The 18,189-nt window shown below is 46.6% G+C and overlaps 1 protein-coding gene across 2 annotated transcripts in view; it reads left to right on the forward strand.

The window, feature by feature from the left end:
* The first annotated feature begins 8,887 nt into the window (after positions 1 to 8,887).
* The window catches only part of KCNJ6 (potassium inwardly rectifying channel subfamily J member 6), a 154,494-nt gene continuing 145,192 nt past the window's right edge, over positions 8,888 to 18,189 (forward strand). The window contains exon 1 of one of the 2 annotated variants that reach the window (XM_088160482.1): positions 8,888 to 9,019. The gene's annotated coding sequence lies outside the window, so the exon portion shown is untranslated. The remainder of the gene's footprint in view (positions 9,020 to 18,189) is intronic. The other variant, XM_014880616.2, reaches the window with a different exon arrangement.

Raw genomic sequence — 18,189 nt, forward strand, 5'->3', positions numbered from 1 at the left:
GCATCATCAAAACTCATGGAAATGTTCCTACATCCTTCCTTCCTCTGAAAATGCCTGTGCAAGCCAAATAGGAATTTCCCAAACCAAATGATGTGGTTTTGGTTAGACAGATTTTATTTGTGAAATGGAGATCTTGAGTGATTACATGTTTTTTTGTTGTTTTCTGAGGTTCATGTTCATTTGTGAAAATGAAAGTAGGAGTGTGTTACACTGTGTTTTATTAAATCCCATTAGTTCCTGAATTATAAGTGGCCCTCTCTGTTGGAAGTAAATCTCACAGCACTGGCTACTGAGTTTTGGCAGTAGACACTGTACGAAAGCAAACTGGCTGTGAATTCTTTATTTTTATGCAGCATTTATTATTTTGGATTTATAATTTCTGCCTTCCCCAGAAGCAGGATGTACACAGCTTTCTGTTGTTTCTCAAGCAAAAATAAAAATGTAAATTTTGTGCTGTGATCATTTTTAACTCATCCATTTGCTTGTTCTGACATCTCCATGGAACTGGATCTGTGAATTTGATGAAATTCAGCTGTCTGGCTTTTTTTTTTTTTTTTTGCTTGAGCACTTTCTGGCAAAGGCAGATCTTCCAATGACGCTAATGACTGCAGATCCTTTGGCATACATGGAACAGAACAAGTAACTCCACTGGAAATCTCTTCCAGGTAACCAAAATTCCATTTTTTTCTTAATATCCACAGGGCTTCACATTAAGTTGTAGCTGGGTACAAAACAATTAAAGAGAATTGATTTTTGTTTTCCGAGTACAAGCTATGAATTTAGATCTTCCCATTTCTCTGCCATTTATATCTGAATAAATGAATCTATCTTGTTCTCGGCAGAATCCTCTTCCAATTTGGTTTCAGCTTTCTCCTCAGTGCCATCCCTGCTTTGATTTTTATCACTTTTCTCACTGGTGAGGGTTGGGCTTAGGGAACAGGGACAGGAGGAGACAGGCTGGGCCAGGGCAGGCTCAGCTTGGACAGCAGCAGGAATGTCCCCATGGAAAGGGAGCTCAGGCCTTGGCAGGGAGGTGGTGGAGCCACAACCTTGAACCTAAGGCAGGAGCCAAAAAAAATCAGGGTAGATGTTTCTTACCTGCCCAAATTCAACAGAATAAAACTTCCTTTCATCTTTATTTTTTTCCTTTTTACCTCAGAGGACACCAATATATCCATTACAATCTACAAGACCTTTTCACTAAATCGCCAGCAGCTTCTTTAGTTTATTTTCTGCACTTAGATTTGCTTTTATTCATAGAGATCTTTAACTCCTTAAATACAATATCAGATTTCCTGTGTTCTTTGGAGGAGTCACCTGCAGTGGCAGCTGTCAGGCTAAGATTTAACACATTTATAAGTACCTAAAGCCCCTTGGACACCACAAGAGGTACAGAACAGGCAGAGGCAACATCAGATCTCTCCATTTTAGGGCAAGGGGCTCCTCCCTTGCTATGCTGAATCAGCCTGAAGTGCACCATGTCTCAAAATATTAATATTTTGTAGGAGCATAAGGCTTTTAAAGCAGTTATTATAACTCTTTGGAGCCTTACCAAAGACATCAACCCCCAGATAAAATTGTAATAAACAGTGGTAGGGAGAAAAGTAGCTACTGCAAAGCCTAATTAAGCATTTTGATTAGTTCATACTTGCTGCATTTTGGCTGCTGTTTATAATTAATTTTATTATCTAATATCTGTCAGTGCTGGGGTTTTTTTTAACTGCTTCTTTGTTTACTTAATTGAGCCATTTATAATCATCACTTTGGAGGAGCGAGTTCTCCTGCTTGCTTTTATAACTGATGATGTTCACTAAGCCTTTTTGCCCTTTCAGCTCCCATACCCTTCACAGCACTGCCAGCAGTAACCCCTGCAAGAATCCACATTTCCAGGCACAATAAAGGGTGCTCAGCATCATTTCTTACCCACAGTCCAACACAAACCTTCCTTTCAGTCAGCTTTTCCTGCAAGGCACAGCCTATTTCACTCTAACACCAATTGGAGTTGGTAATTGTGAATTATTGAAGATGTGGGGAAATCCATGGAATGTCTCGTGGACACAGCCAGTCAGTCCTGCCATGGAACAACTGCAAAATGGGAGTCAGGAGCACAAAATGACACCGATTTTAGAGCAGCAAGGAGTCACCCTCTCCTGTGAGGAAAGGCTGAGAAAATTGGGATTGTTCAGCCTGGAGAGGAGAAGCTTTGGGCTGAGCTCAGGGTGGCCTTGCAGGGCCTGAAGGAGCTGCAGGAACCATGGAGAGAGACAATTGCCAAGGGATGGAGGGACAGCACCCAGGGAATGGAGGGACAGCACCCAGGGAATGGAGGGACAGCACCCAGGGAATGGCTTCAGAGTAGGATTTGATGGGATTTTGGGCAGGAATTGTTCCCTGTGATGTCAATGAGGGGCTGGGATGGAATTCCCAGAGCAGCTGTGGCTGCCCCTGGATCCCTGGCAGTGCTCAAGGCCAGGTTGGATTTTTTCTTGGAGCACCCTGGGATAGTGGAAGTTGTCCCTGTCCCATCCTGGAACTGGATGATCTTTAACCCAGATCTAAGATTCTATAATTTTCAATACCTCACTTTCAATTTTCCATACCTTTGCTTTGGATTTGGAGCAAGGAGACTCCTCATGTTTTTAGCTTTTTCTTCTGCAGTCAGTTTTTTTCTTTCTCCAGTTTAAACAATAATAACTCAGCTAAAAGAGAAGGGGGGCATGTGGCCAAAACCATTTTATATTTCAGAGTGTCTCTGCAATGTGTCCATTACCCAAATTGAGGTAACAGGAAGGTTGGGAATATCCCAATGCATGACCTTGAAAACTGGAGTCAAGCAATAGGTATGGCATGGAACCTAATAGGACAAAGTGCAGAGTCAGGAATTAAACAGAAATTCCTGCCCTCAGTTATGAACATGATTGGACTGACAAGGGATGAGAAGGAATTGACTTTCTCTCCCTCAGCCAGGGGAAAACAGAGCCATGAGTGCAATGCAACTGTAAAGAAGTAAATGTGATCCTACATCTCATCAGCTGGGAATGTTCCTGTAGGGAAAAGGGAATATTGTTTCTGTTGGACATGACACTGATGAGCCCTTTGCAGGGACACTGTCACAATCCTGGTCCCTTCTGCACCAGGAAGATGAATTTGAAGTGATATTGAGCAGAGGAAGACCAGCAGGATAATGTGGAGAGCTCGTGGCACAAGGGAAAAATAGCAAGGATTGATCCAGTTGAACTCTAGGAAAATAAAGGTGAAGAGGGGATGAAGTTGTTCACTATAAATATTCAGAGCAGATGAAGGAGAGGGAGGAAAGGGAGGTAATAATAGTTTTAAATTAGTGGGAAAATCACCACAGGAGAAAAAATTAAAATAAATAAGCAAAGTGCTATGTCAAAGGGAATTTCTAAACATCAGAGAAGTGAGTAATTATTTGGGAAATGTAGCAGGAATTTTAAAAAACAAACAAACAAATCTACAACACCACAATAAAAAAAACATAAGTAACCAGATTGGGTTTATGGTAAACAGAAATCACAGATATTTCTGGAAGGAAGGAACCCTACAGCCCAGTGCAGACATGGTCCCATCACCCTGCACATTGTTTCTGGGCCTGTATTCCTAACCCAGAACAGCACAAGAGAGCTGAGAGGTTTTATGAATGAATTTTCTGGAAATGGGAGGCTGAAATAGAAATAGAAGGAAGAGGAAACAGAGAGGAGAGAGCAGAGGCAGTGACAGAAAAGCAGTGATGGACCAGACTGGGGTCTTTGGGGGTTTGACTGCATCTCCAGGGATCCCTTCCAACCCCAAATATTCTATGATTCTGTGACTGCTTTGTAATATATAAAATTAAGACCACAAATTCAGCGTTTAACCTGGCCCACATAACAAAAATGTACCTGTTGAAAATTAAGTTTCATAATTGATTAAGAAATCGCAGCCAAAGAAGAGAGCTGAAGGGAGCCACTTGGGATTTAAAGAGTTGAAATGATTACTTACAAGAGGAGCAGAGGGTGATTAAAATAAACAGGCCTTAATTGATTAAATTGAATGTGAGGAAACAGAAAAGCTTCCCATGATTGGTACCTGCCCTGTAGGTGGCAAAGGAAGAGGAATTCTGAGAAAACACAAAACTCAATTATCAGGGAAGGTTTTTTTGCACAGCAAATGGGATACTGGGACAAAGATGGGGAGATTTGGCTCCTGCATGCAGCAAAATTCCAGGCTTGCCATTGAGTCTCTACTTGCAAAACAGCTTTACATAAGCAGCTTTTATAGTGCTCCATGAAGATCAATAGCTTTAGGTTGACTTATTTGTTTTGTTTTGTTCCCCTGTTACCAAAGTACTCAATTACAGGCTGCAAAGTTGCTTTGCTGTGTCAAATTCTATCCAAAAATATCAGGAAAGATAGACTTTACCTTGCAAAATACTGGAGAGAGAGAAAGGGCAAAGGGGAGAAGGTTATTGCCAAGCTCTCCATAATAAATTTTGGCAGCTATGACACCTAACTCCATATTTATAGCCATTCCCTAGACTGACATCCAGAATTGGGAAGGTTAGCAAGTGAAAGAGGAGCTTTTGCAGAGGAAAGCAACTTTAAATATCAGGCAGCTTTTCAAAACATCTGGCCAGGTTTACCAGATTGCACCATGGAAATGTTAGACACCAAAAAATCAGGCCTTGATGTGCAAATAAGGGGGAAAAAAAATGGGGGTGGTAGGCTGGGAAAGAGAATTCCCTCTGGTATTCTTCCTGCCAGAAAACAAAACCAGACAGCTTCCACCCACTGGTCTCTCCTCATCTTCCCTTCAGTTCCTAATGGCTTGCTCTGCAAAATTCCCCCAGCTCCAGCACGCCACAAAAATCTCCCAAAGATTTAAAATTCCCCTCAGATTAGCAAATGTTGACCCTTTGACAATATTATCAGCTCGTGTGAACCAAAACTGTTTCAGCTGATCTTTAAGCAGACATTTCCAACCACATCTTCCCTTGCTGCTGTGCAGAAAAAGAAGCTTTCAGTGCTGCCATATGGGCTGAGGCAATATCTAGACTTACACTTTTTAGGCCAGGCAGGGAAAGTGTAATAACAAGAGGAGGAGCAAAGGAGGCTCTAGGCAAGGCTTCTCCCAAGCTGCCAGATGATTTGTTCCCTTTGCATATCAAAACACCCCCGGGCCTGATCACAGAATTACAAAATCCTTTAGGTTGGAAAAGACCTCCAAGATCGGGTCCAGCTTTTAATTTTCATGAGGTTTTGGTTTATGGTGGCACCTAAAGAGCCACAGGTCAGGATCAGCCAGCCCTAGGATTGTCAAAATGCACATTTTAATCCTAAAAACAGATGATTTTTTTATGTGCTCCTGAGTTATTTTGGTATCTCCAGGTAAATTGAAAAATTCTTGGCTTGCAGATAAACAGGGATCCTTTGAGACAGGATAAAAACTCAGACCCTTTAAAATAATTAAAACTTAGAGTGTATGTATCAAACACTATTCTGTGGCCAAAATTCTTCTGCAGACGCATTTTGGATTTAACTACTTTTCAACTATTATTTACAAGTCATAGTAGTAAGTCATAATTTTTAACTACTTATCCCCTTTCAGAGGTAAGGAGGAATGTACACCAAGGAAAGCCAACATTTCAGAACTTGAAGTGAAGAATCAATGCCTCTGGCTCAATTTCATCAGAGTCCAAATGTTTTTTATGTGTTGGATTCATTTTCCCAGGGAGGTTTGGAGTCTCCATCCCTGGAGGTGTCCAAGGAAAGCCTGGACCTGGCACTCAGAGCCCTGGGCTGGGGACAAGGTGGGGATGGGTCACAGCTTGGATTTGGTGATTCTGGAGCTCTTTTTTTTGTTGTTTTTTCTTGGTTTTCATCAACCTTGATGATCCTGAATGAAATCATACTAACATGGATCTGCACAAAGTGCAGGATAAGGTCATGGGAATACCACCTGCATTCCCATTTTGTCCTGTGGGTTCACTGAAATACCAGTGGCAAATATCCCCAAAAATCCCTCCTAGAGATGTGGTGGTGAGAGATTTCCCTGTGTATAAATACTCTGTTGTTTTGGCAAAGTGAAAAATGGAGGGGGACAAGGATGTGCCAGAGCCTGGTTCAGGAACTTTGTCTCCATAAAATATCTCAGCACAACCCCCAGAGAATGAACAGGAGGTGAAGGAGAGCAAAACCCTCCAGAGGGCACATCAGAACTGAAGTTTATTTTAAGTGCACTGACCTCTGTGGGATCCTCTCCTCAATGACCCAAGTAGATGTAAAACCCAAAGTTAAACATATAAAGTAGGATGTGCCCATCCCCTCCCATCAACCCATTCCTCTGCTTTTCCCATTGTTTAATGGTCAAAAAACAATTCCAAAATCCTCAAGCTGATACAAACTTTGCTTCCTGACATAAACTGTTCCCTCAGGCATGGCACAAGTCTGGGGAATTCAAGTTGTTTCTGGAACTGTGTGCCCAAAGGGAGCTGGGAGGGAAGGGAGTCAAAGCCCATTAACTGGAATCACCCTGAACGAGCAGATTTAGGCACTGCCACTTCAAGAATGGAAAGGGAAAGGAAATCTCAGCAGCTCACCACTCAGGCATTTGCCTGGGACCTTCAGAAAGCAGCAGGGATCTTTTCAGTGTGTCTTAGCACGAGCATTAATTCACTCTGAGAGGCTCTGCAGGGAGAGATTCGTGGAGCTGACCCTGAGTGAGCTGCAACTGAGACAAATAGATCGGAGGGGGACAGCAGGCTAAGTACAAAATAATTATTTGTGCACCTGTTCCAGAGCCATTTCAGGTTTTGTGCCCCAAGAGAAAAACTGCCATTTGGAAAGCACAAGGGTTTGTGCAATTAAATGATGCTGTTATGGTTCCAAGCTCAACCTAACCACTCATATGCTGCTTCTCCTGAAATATTTAACAATTAATAGAGTTAAAAGGGCCTATAATCCATCACATTGTGTCAGGATCGTGAAGACAGAAAGGATAAGGTCCTACATAGCCTCTTTTCACATAAACCCGTTCTCCATTTTGGATGTGGCCAGTTTTCCTGCTCTGTTGGCAAATGAAGGCAGGAAAAATGAGTAACAAGTAGGGCAGGCTCTAGAAAAGTAACTTTAGCTTGGAGAACAGCTCCTGTTCCAGGAGATTTGGTCCCAGCACAAGGGAAGAGATTTAAAGAACAGTAGTTTGCAGGAAGAAATTAAGAGTTGTGCAAATCTCCCAGGAAGAAGAGGCCTCATGCTGCTCTTTTCAGACAGGTTCCCTTTTATGGGAAAAGCTTAGGGAACAAGAATGCAGCCATTTTTTAACCCAACGTGATATTATAATACATCCACCACACAATTGCATGGGCTCAAATGAGATTTCAGAGAGAAGAAAAAAAAATTATTCCCAGAAAGCACATTAGGAAATGTAGGAAGGTGTGAAGAAAGGGTGAGGTGAGAAAGGAAATGCAAATAAGGAGATTTTACAAGCTAAAGCGGAGCTGGTTTAAAGTATTACTTTTTTCTCAGAAGGAGAAAAAAATTAGATCATTGATGATCCATGGTCGGAGAGCACAGATGGGGTGTGGAGCTGGGTTTGCTGCTAATCTAAGACAATAAATTACAGAGAAACTGGTAGGACTTTTAAAAGTGCAAATTGTGATCATTTACATTACCTGAAAATCCACAATCCCCTTCTGCTTCCCACTGACTAGGGGTGAAAGTTTGGAATACGGGTAATTTATCACAGAGCAGACACAAAAGGTGAAGCATTTCACCTTTTCAGCAGGTGGAGTGAAAAGGATGATTATGATGATGTCTGATTTCTGGGCTCTATTTTCCAGCCAGGTTTTCTCAGCAAAGAAGGTGGAAGTAAAGTATCTGCTGATGTCGGAAGGTGTGCACCTGCCTGTTTGCCTGGCAGCTGTTCCAACCGGGAATGTGGGATCTGTTGGCCAATTTCAGCCCTGCCTGAGAGTGGGAAAGCTTTGCCGAAGACTCCATCAGTGAGGCGGGGGGTAAAGGGGGTGGGAAGTGCCCCAAAGGGGCTGGAGAATTGTTTGCGGTGTGAGATCAGCCTTTGTTATGCGCCAGAGAACTGCGGGACACAAACCCTGCTGTTCCCTGGATACACCTGTGGTTCCCTTCTGTGCTGTGAGGGCAGTGACGCCCTGGCACGGGGTACCCAGAGAAGCTGTGGCTGCACCTGGATCCCTGGAAGTGTCCAAAGCCGGGCTGGATGGAGCTCTGAGCAAACGGCGCTAGCGGAAGGTGTCCCTGCCCACGGCCGGGGGGTTGGCACTAATCGATATTTAAGCTCCCTTCCAAACCCAACCCGTCCCACGATTCCGTGATTCGTGCGCGGGGAGGGCTCCGCCGGGGGTAGGCGGGACGCTCCCTCCCGGAGGCAGCCGCATCCCGGCGGGAGGGACAGCGCCGGGTCCCCCCCGCGCTGCGATCCCGCCGCGCTCCGCTCCGCCATCCCCGCGGGAGCGCAGCGCTCCCTTCCAGCGGGGGCGGCGCAGGCGGAGCGGGGCCGCCCCCGCGGAAGGAGCGCGCCGCCCCCGCCGCCCCGCAGAGGGCGCTGCCTCCGCCCCGCTCCGCGCCCCGCACCGCGCCCCGCACCGCGCTCCGCTCCGCGCCCCGCACCGCTCCGCGCACCGCTCCGCACCGCGCACCGTTCTGCACCGCGCTCCGCACCGCGCTCCCCACCGCGCTCCCCACCGCGCTCCGCACCGCACCGCCCCGCGGGGCCCGCGCCTCCCCCGCACATCCCGCTCGCCACCCCGCTCCGGCGGAGCCCCGCGGCCGGCGGGTGCCGCTGCCCCCCTCCCCGGGGGTGCGCGGCTGGCGGCAGGTGGGCGAGCGGGCGTGGGGGAATGGAGACGCCCGGCAGCATCCTCGGGGCCGTGTGACAGCGAGCGGCGCTCAGACGCGCGCACGGAGCCGGAGCCGGAGCCCCGCAGCCGCCCTGCCCCGTCCCGTCCCGCGGGGAGCCGGCATGGAGTGACAGCAGCCGCCAGGTAAGCGGGGCTGCCGTACCCGAGGGGACGCTGCGCAGGTGATGGGTCGGGGCTCGCGGGTTTGTTCGGTGGCTGTGCTCTCACGGCTCGTTGCCGCCGCGTTTCTCCATCTCCCCCCTTGCCCCAAAAAACGCCCTTCCTCGAGCTCCCCGGGCAGCCACGGCGGCGGTGCCGAGGGATTCGGGGCGCGTTTCTTATGTAACCCGGGGGCGAGCAGCCGCGGCCGCTTCGCGCTGGGCGAGGGGAGAAGTGGCAGTGGCGAAACGGCCGAGGGGGGACACGGTGGGGCGGCCAGGCGGCCCCGAGGTGTCTCCGTTTCCAGCGGCCGTCGTGGGAGCCCCATCCTCACGCCCTCGGGCAAAAGCTCCGCCGCGACGGGGCCGGGGCTGCGCCGGCCTCCCCCGGCTCCGGGAATCGGCACCGGGCACCGCGGGCACCGCGTCCCGCCCGGCCGCCCCCTCCCTCCCCAGCGGCTCTGCCCGAGCTGGGAAAAACTTCAAAGCGGGGAGGAGGGAAGGAGAGGGGCGATGATGCTGGTTTGGATGCTCCCGTCTCACTTGTCCGCTGGGAAAGAGGGATGCGCTGCGGGGAGCTGGCCTGGCTGGGGGCAGCCGGGGCGAGGCTGAGGGGAGCCGGGGTAGCTCTGGAGGCAGCGGGGCCGGGAGGAGAGGAGCCGGAGCCGGGATGAGGGGGAGGCGCGGCCCCGCTGGGCGGTCAGAGAGGGGACAGCCTCCCCCGGGGGACACGGAGGGGACGGGGGTGTTCACGGAGGGGTGCCCGTCTCTTCTTGTTCGGAGGGAGAGCGAGCTCGGTATCACCATGGCGACCTGAGGGAGAAAAGAGCTAAATAAATAAATAAGTAGGAGATAACTCCCCCCTTCTTCCACTCCCCCCCCCCCGGCCCTCGCCGTCCCTTCCAGGCCAGGTCCGGTGCCAAAGGTGGGGAGAAAGATACCACGGACAAAACTTTCCTGTCGTGGTAAAAGCGGGCGGAGAAGGGCCGGGGGAGCGCGGTGGGGAAGGGACCGCAGATTCGGGGAGCCAGGGACTCCCGGATCGCCGTGGCCGGAGCATCTTCTCCGGGAAGCTGCCTCGGGGTTGGCTGCTTAGGATGCTCAGGATGCTTAGGATGCTTAGGATGTTTAGGATGCTTAGGATGCTCAGGATGCCTCCCTTTTCCCCTCTCGCTCCTGGACCTCCCCGACATCCCCGGGGCTCTGCCGGTGGCTGCCGGAGCGGTCCGGCCCCGCTCCAGCACCGCGGACAGCGGCGGCGGAGCGGCGCGGGGAGCGCGGGATGCGCGGGGGATGCGCGGCTCGGGGGCTTTGAAACGGGAATTCTGCTCTGGGAGGACCAAGAGAGGCTCCCACCGGTGTCCCCGCTGTTAAAATCCTCCCCGAGCCGCTCCCTGCTGGGCGCCAGGAGCCAGAGGAGCACTCACCCTAAACTTTCCTGAGCCAAACGAATGCAGGAGCTGGGAGCACAGACATTTAAAAATTACATCGAGGTTGTTTTTTAGGGCTGTTTTGCAGCGGTTCTCTGTAAGCTGTTACAGGTAACTGCATCCCCCAGCAGGACCGTTCACACACACACACCACCCGTGAAAGGAGCCCTGCAGAAACTGAGAAATTTCAGAACAGAAAATTCAGAACTGAAACCTAGCCTCGGCTGGTTTGCCTGCAGGAAACTCGTGGAGAAATAACACTTGGAAGGGAATTGCACTCTTAGCTCAGGGAGCCATCCCACTGCTGAGGGGCACAATGGCACAGGTGGAGTTTGTGCCGGTCAGTCGTGGTCAGCTCATTGCAGAAACACGTCCTGCAGAAACTCCTCAGACACCCGGGGAGCAGTTTAAATAAATATAAAAAGCGAGGGGAAAAAAAGTATTTGGGTTAGTGATAATGCACAAACAGCCAGGACACATTTCTTGCTCTGATGGGTTGTAAATCATCGGCTCAGCTTGCCTATACCTATCTCATTCTAGCAGTTACATATGCAGTTATTACCTCAGACTAGGAAAAAATTAGCCTAGGAAAGCAAACATCATAATTAATATTATTCACTGGGGGAGATAGAGATGGATTAGTCACTTTTGGGCTGTTCACTGTGTCAGGATGTTCGTTTTTCATTAAGCAAACAAAATTTATTTGGTCTTGCCTCGGTGCTGATAGGCAGTAAACTATAGGTACATGGAGAGTTATTGGTTTGGACTCCAAATCCCCAGCCTCTCTGGGTTGTGCTGTAACTATCAGCAATCTATCAAATCACACCAGGACTGGTTTCCTGCTCTGCCTGCCTTCCTTCTTGCTTGTAAATTCTCTGTTTCAAAGAATTCTGGAAGAGACAAACACCTAGGTGAGTCCTAGTCAAGCACGAGAGTTAATTGGGTTTTTTATTTATTCCTGCATTGCCCAGGGTGGGCATTCCTGGGTGGGGCTGTAGTGGAAGGTGTCCCTGATGACCCTTAAGGTCCCTTTTAACCCACACCATCCTGTGATTCTGTGCAGGGACTCCAGGAAAATCCCTTGCTGAGAATAACAACTCCTTTTTCATGTAAATCCACATTTTGCCCTAACTCCACTTCTGAAGTGAACTAATGAGTTAAGCCTTTATGGAAATGGAGACCTGGATATTTTAATGCTGGGCCTCCCATTTCCAAGCCTGTCTCCCAGGGAATATGGGAATAAAGGCCTGAACTGTAAGTACAAGCTTGGGAACTCATTAGTTTCCTGCAGGAAAATGAGAAGTAACAGAAGCCAACTCTTCAGGGCAGTCACCAAACCATTTGCAATACTTGAAGTTATTGATTTCCTTACATAAGGCAGGGCTCCTGCAGTGTCACAACAATGCTGTCAGGTCATTACCAAATGATTTTGCCTCATAATTAATTCTTTCCTTATTTGCTTATAGCAACACCAACCGAAAGCCCCACAACCACAGCCTCAATTAGTGAGACACATTTTGTGGAATTTCTGCCAGTGCATTTGCACCACATTCAGTTTGAGCTTCCCAAGACACATAATTTCACTGCAGAAAAGACTTGTTTTTCACAAGCATGTGTTTGGAGCCTTGTTTTGTAGACATGTTGTTGACACATGGTACTTTGAAAGGAAAATAAGATCTCTCCTTCAAACTATGCAAGAGGAAAAGAACTTAATTTATATTTTCATAAAATCCCCGTCACAAGGGATATATTCAAATATTTCATAATAGGTTCAGGTATAGGCTTTATGCTCTTTCTTTCACCTCTCAGAAACTCTGGACACTGTTGGTGTAGGATTACTGTGTTTGTCATGATCTTCTCATGCTATTTTTACATATACAAACAGTTTTATTCAGGACTTGTCTACATCCTTCTATAAAAGTAAGAAGTAAAATAATTCATATTAATGCTCTCCCAAATAAATTAATTTATGTCTTAAGCAGCAGTGCTTGACACATTGTAAAGATCCCATTTCTATTGTATAACTTATTTAATTTTTATTGCTGTTAAAAGCTTTGCACCTCTGTTCAGTGCTTCCATCACCTGCTTGCTCTAGGATGTTACTTTTTATATGGGATAATTAAGCCCTGGCAGTTTTTAAAAGTTTTTGGTTTAGGTTAATGTGTTGCATTTATGTGGATGTACAATTTTTACTGGTGGAAGGCAGTTTGATACTAGAAAACAGTATTCCCAATATATTAAATATTAATATTTATATATTGATGGTGCAGAATGTGATGTTTCTGAACAAACCCCAAATTCACCCAACAGCAAACCCAAGGGAAAAGTTTTAATCTCATTCCCACCTGACTGTCTGGAAGAATTTTTTTTGGCTTTTAGTTGCCTGGCTTTTGGAGGTTTTCCCTAGATGTTTTGCTAGAATGCTGCTGATGTTGAAAATACAATTTTTATGTTTTATTAATAGCTGGAATAGAAGCATTGAACAATTGGAGGTTATTGAATCCAGTTTTTCCACACAGCACTGCAATTTTTAATGATGCCCAAGGACACTGGCTGGTGGAAGCTGGAGGTCTTCTGACAGAGCCTCATGACTGTGTTGTGGAGTCTCTGCCAAAAGGTCATCCCAAACCAGCCCATCCCAACCCCACACTCTGCAGGACATCGATGGGATCAGTCCTGTCTGTGCAGGTTCTGGAGGAGAAAAACCTCTGTGATCAAAATTCGTGTGAAGAGACTGGAATTTTTCTGTCCTTAGTATGGCAGGTATGGGTCCTGTCCATAAGGAGGCTCAGAGCACCTTTAACTCCTCATTTAATTCATCACCTCCCCCTCTTTAACTCCTCACCCATGGCCAGGGGAATTTGGCAGCTGAGGAAACACACCTTGCTTCCATTTGAAAAGCTCATTAAAGTTGATTTTTTTTTTCCAGTCTATTCACGAGCTCCTACATATGGCCAACAGAACACCCTGTCCTCAGATAGAGGACAAAAAAAAAAACAAAGCAGGGAGATTTTTCAAGTCCTTCAAAAATAGGCGATTTCTACCCTCAGAGTCACACAATGCCCAGTAAAATTGAAGAATTATAGAATCAAAGAATGGTTTGGATTGGAAAGGACCTTAAAAATCATCTTGTTCCAGCCCCCTGCCATGGGCAGGGAACCTTCCCCTAGAGCCCCATTCAGCCTGGCCTTGAACACCCATTGAAAATCTTCATGAGTGCAAGGGCTCTCCACAGAGAGAGAGGGTTATTTATGCCAGAGGTTGCACAAGAAGCTTTAACATAAGTGCCAAGGGCTGGTCAGAGAAGTTTTTTTTTCTGGAGTATTACTCAAGAGAGCTTTGAATTAAAAAATAGCCACAAGGCAAAAGCCCATTCTGCTGCTATTTTCCAGTTACAACCTCAGGTTAGACATTAATGGTAGCTGGAAGTCTATATCCACAATATCCACCGATCTTCAGCTAGAAATTATTTACTTCCAAGAAGTATTTACTTTCTTGTCTCACTCTGATAGGAAAATAGTGGAGCCTATCCAAGGGCAGAGCCTGCCTTGCAGTCAGAAAACCCTTAACATTTGTACACACAGCTTGCAATCCACAGGAGTAAATTATGATTCCACAGAGATTTAAGGGTTTTTTTTTAAAGCATCTGCATTAATAACTCTGTGTGTGAGTGCAGACAGTGAAGGCTCAAACACTTAAACCAGGGAGCCTCTAATTAATCCTGGCTGCCAGTGACCTCCCCACCCTTTCTGGCTATGTCCATGCTGAGGGAGCTCAGATGTCAGACTCTGACATCTCTGTGGACATCCACACCCACAGAAAAACCTCTCAGCCACAGGAAAACTCTGATTCATCCTAAAACTGAGGAACAGGTTGTCCAAGCTGCCCCTGTACCCCTGGAAGTGTTCAAGCCCAGGTTGGACAGGGCTTGGAGCAACCTGGGATAGTGGAAGGTGTCCCTGCCCATGGCACTGGATCTTAAGGTCTCATCCAACCCAAATCATTCTGGGATTTTATGAATTTGGGGTGCTGTCACAAGTGTAAATGTGAACTTTGCCATTTGCCTTTGAGGCCTGATCCTCATGTGCCCCATGGCTGAAGGAGGTCAGACACAGTTTGGGTGGGGAGAGGTGCTTCAGCACACCCTTGGATATGGTTCCACAACCCATCACAGACCTGCAGAAACAGCCTCAGTCTTGGCTTAGTTCCATTTCATACCCTTTGACCTGTGATGGGTCTTTAAATTCAGCTGTGCCTTCAGGAAGAGCAGTCCCAGGTCGGATTGCTGCTGCCACAGCAGTGATGGCATTTCAGAGGCAAATGGGCACTGAAGACCAGAGGTTTGTACCTCTGGATTATCCCACATTCCTCTCATCTGTAGACACTGTGAGAGGCTGACCTGAGGAAGCCACCATGCACAGGATTTTTTTTGGGACTCTCTGGAGCAGAACACTGGGGTTTGTTTCCTGACAAAAGCCAAGTGCTGGCATTTGTGCTGATTTCTCAAAAAAAAAAAAAAAAAATCAAACCCAAAACACTTCTGGACAAGAAAACAATAATGTGCAGATTGAGAGGGTGAAACAGGAGGCTGAGAGAACGAATGGCATGATGAGAGCCTGCACGAGAGCATCGTTAATTCAATGCTCTAATCAACTGTGCTCTGCAGTGCTTTATCACAACCATCCCTGCTTCAGCCTCTCCAGCTCAGAGCACTTTGCAGCATTGCAGGAAATCCTCTGCTTTTTGCTTCCCATTTAAAAAAAATAATCTCATTGTGCCTTGTCAATACAGACAACTTTGTCAATGAAAGCAAAGGAGAAATTATCGTGTAATTTAGTATTTATCATAATCAAGAGCAGGGGTTCATTAGAACAATGAGCAATTGTCAAATTATTTCTCAGAGTAGTTATTTGAAGAATGAGAAAAGGGTATTTCCTACCTTCCTGCTTTTTCTCCCACCATCTCCTGCTGACACTCAGAGCCGGCAGCTTCTATCAGCTGCCAGATCAATTTCCCATTCCTGAAAAGAAGCATTTATGTTAAATGATTGTAATTAAGAACCTCCTTACAGCTCAATAGCTGTCTGGACACACAGAGGTAATTCCCCATCGATTTCCATGGGGCCAGATTTTCACAGGAAGATCTTCAAAAGGCAGTGCCTGCTTTGGAGGTGTGCAGCTTCCCTTAGGCTATCATAGAACGGAATCATGGAATCAGTAAGGTTGGAAAAGACCTCTAAAATCATCCTGTCCAAGCTGCGACTGGTCTGCACCTTGTCCCCAGCCCAGAGCACTGAGTGCCACCTCCAGATACTCCAGGGATGGGCACTCCAAACATCCCTGGGCAGCCCCTGCCAAGTCCTGAGCTCCCTTTCCATGGGGAAATTCCTGCTGCTGTCCAAGCTGAGCCTGCCCTGGCACAACTTGAAGCCATTTCCCCTTTTTCTGTCCTTTGTTCTTTGGGAGAAGAGACGAAACTCCCTCCAGCTTCCCCCTGCTGTCAGGGAGCTGTGCAGAGCAATGAGGTTTTTCCCTCAGAGCATCAATGAAAAGAGCTGGGCAACTCCAAAGGGAATCTCCAAAAAGTAATTTTATTCCATCAAAGACCTCAGGAGGTTTCTAGAGATGCCACACTTTGGTGCCTCAAGTTTCATGGGATGCTTCTCTAGTAATTAATTCGATGTGGCCATCTACAGGTGCAAAAGGTGTGGGAGATGAATCCCTGTCTTCAGCTCCCTCACAGAACTGTGCCCACTGAACTTCTTTGCACTGTCCTGCACCACTCTCTTCCTGTCTGGCTTATAAAAACACCAAGTTTATGCAGAATTCAGGCTTATTTTTATCTCACATTGCTCCTGACACTCTCCAGCTGCAGCCTGAAGTGGCTCAGTGCCCCCTGGTCTCAGAGGTGGCCTTGGACTCCCAGAGCTGGAACCAACAGCAGGGGCAGGGAGAGCACAGGTGGGCAAGGAAAGGGAAGGAATCCTTTCTATCTAATTAAAACCAGAGGCTGTTTAATGATCTCAGGATTGCCATCAACTGCAGCAGGCTGTGGATCAGTGTCAGTGCAGAGAGGGAAGGGAAGGAGAAAGGAAAAGAAAAAGGAAAGAGGAAAGGAAAAAGGGAAGGGGAAAAGTTCAGGAAAGTTGGAAAGGAAAGGAAAGGAAAGGAAAGGAAAGGAAAGGAAAGGAAAGGAAAGGAAAGGAAAGGAAAGGAAAGGAAAGGAAAGGAAAGGAAAGGAAAGGAAAGGAAAGGAAAGGAAAGGAAAGGAAAGGAAAGGAAAGGAAAGGAAAGGAAAGGAAAGGAAAGGAAAGGAAAGGAAAGGAAAGGAAAGGAAAGGAAAGGAAAGGAAAGGAAAGGAAACTCTGCCAGCTTTGGTGTGTTCTCCTCGGTGTGTTGCTGGCTTTGCCTGGTACAAGCGCAGGAGAGCAGAGCTGTTAGATGAGGAATAAATAAAACGCCTCATTTAGTTCTTCACTGAATGGGAGCTGGGGATTATCAAACCAGCAGCACTTGTAGAGGACAGGAGGGGCAGGAGGCAGCTGGATCCCAGCCCATGGGTGCCACCCAGAGTGGTGTGTCCAGCAAGCTGGGCACGTCCCACCAAACCCACTGGCTCTCCAGTCATCTCCAAAGCCAGGGCTGGTGTGATTCACTGCACAAGAATTCCAACACTTCAGGCAGTTAATCATGTCCAATAAACTAGATATATGCTTATCTCAGCCGAGTATCCTGCAGGGATGTGAGCAAGCCTTGGGAAGCTGCTGGATTCTACCTACGAGTCAGAATTACATCAAAGCATCAAGTGCATCCCAAGGCTCCCGTGATTGCAAACAAAGCAATACTTCCCTCAAACACACCAAAGTTATCACTGAAACCTGCAAGGGAAACAAACACAACGCTCTAGTGACCAAGAAAATATTCCAACAATATCTGGAATATTCTGGTGATGGTGACTATAATTATATGTTGGAAATTTCCGATGTGATTTTTTTTTTTCTAAGGATTGACTTACTGTAAATGTTCTCCACACATTCACCACCAATACATTTTTCCCTTAAACAGAACTTAAAGATTTAAGGGTTACCCTAAACTTCTGCTGCAGTTCTAGATTCTGGGTCTGGCTGAGTTCTTCATTTCTAACCAGAGGAAGGAAAGCTACATCAAAATATAAGATGGTTAAAATTTGGAAGGGATGGGAAGGAGAAGAGCTTGAGAGAGAAGGGAAAAAGACACAAAAAACCAGGGAACGCAAAAAGACCCCTAGAATTGGAACATAAAAACTCCCATATTTGGAACAGTCCATTCCACAGTTCTGGGATGGCTCCCTGGAATTTAGGTGACAACAACATCTTCCTATTGCTGATCACTATTTTCTACCCCTTGCAAGTGGCAAATTTGTGGTCTAAGCTGCAGCAGTGAATTCACTGACCCAATACTACCAAAGCCTTTGCCTTCTGGATATATAGAAAATATTTTTCCTTGAATAATTATTTTTTATAAACTGCTGTCCAGAAAAGAAAGGGGACCCTCTGTGTATAAGCAGCAAATGCCTGGTATTGACATGCTGCATTCCAGCAGTGTTTGCTCTTTGAGCTTTGCTCTTCCATGGAGTAAGACACAAGGACAGCAGATATGAAACCAATCTGCCTCCAGAACTTCAACAGAAATATCATATAAAGTAAAAGATAATAATAATAATAATAATAATAATAATAATAATAATA

The sequence above is a fragment of the Sturnus vulgaris genome, chromosome 2 (genome assembly GCF_052056855.1).
Source record: "Sturnus vulgaris isolate bStuVul1 chromosome 2, bStuVul1.hap1, whole genome shotgun sequence".
In the NCBI taxonomy this organism is placed as follows: Eukaryota; Metazoa; Chordata; class Aves; order Passeriformes; family Sturnidae; genus Sturnus; species Sturnus vulgaris.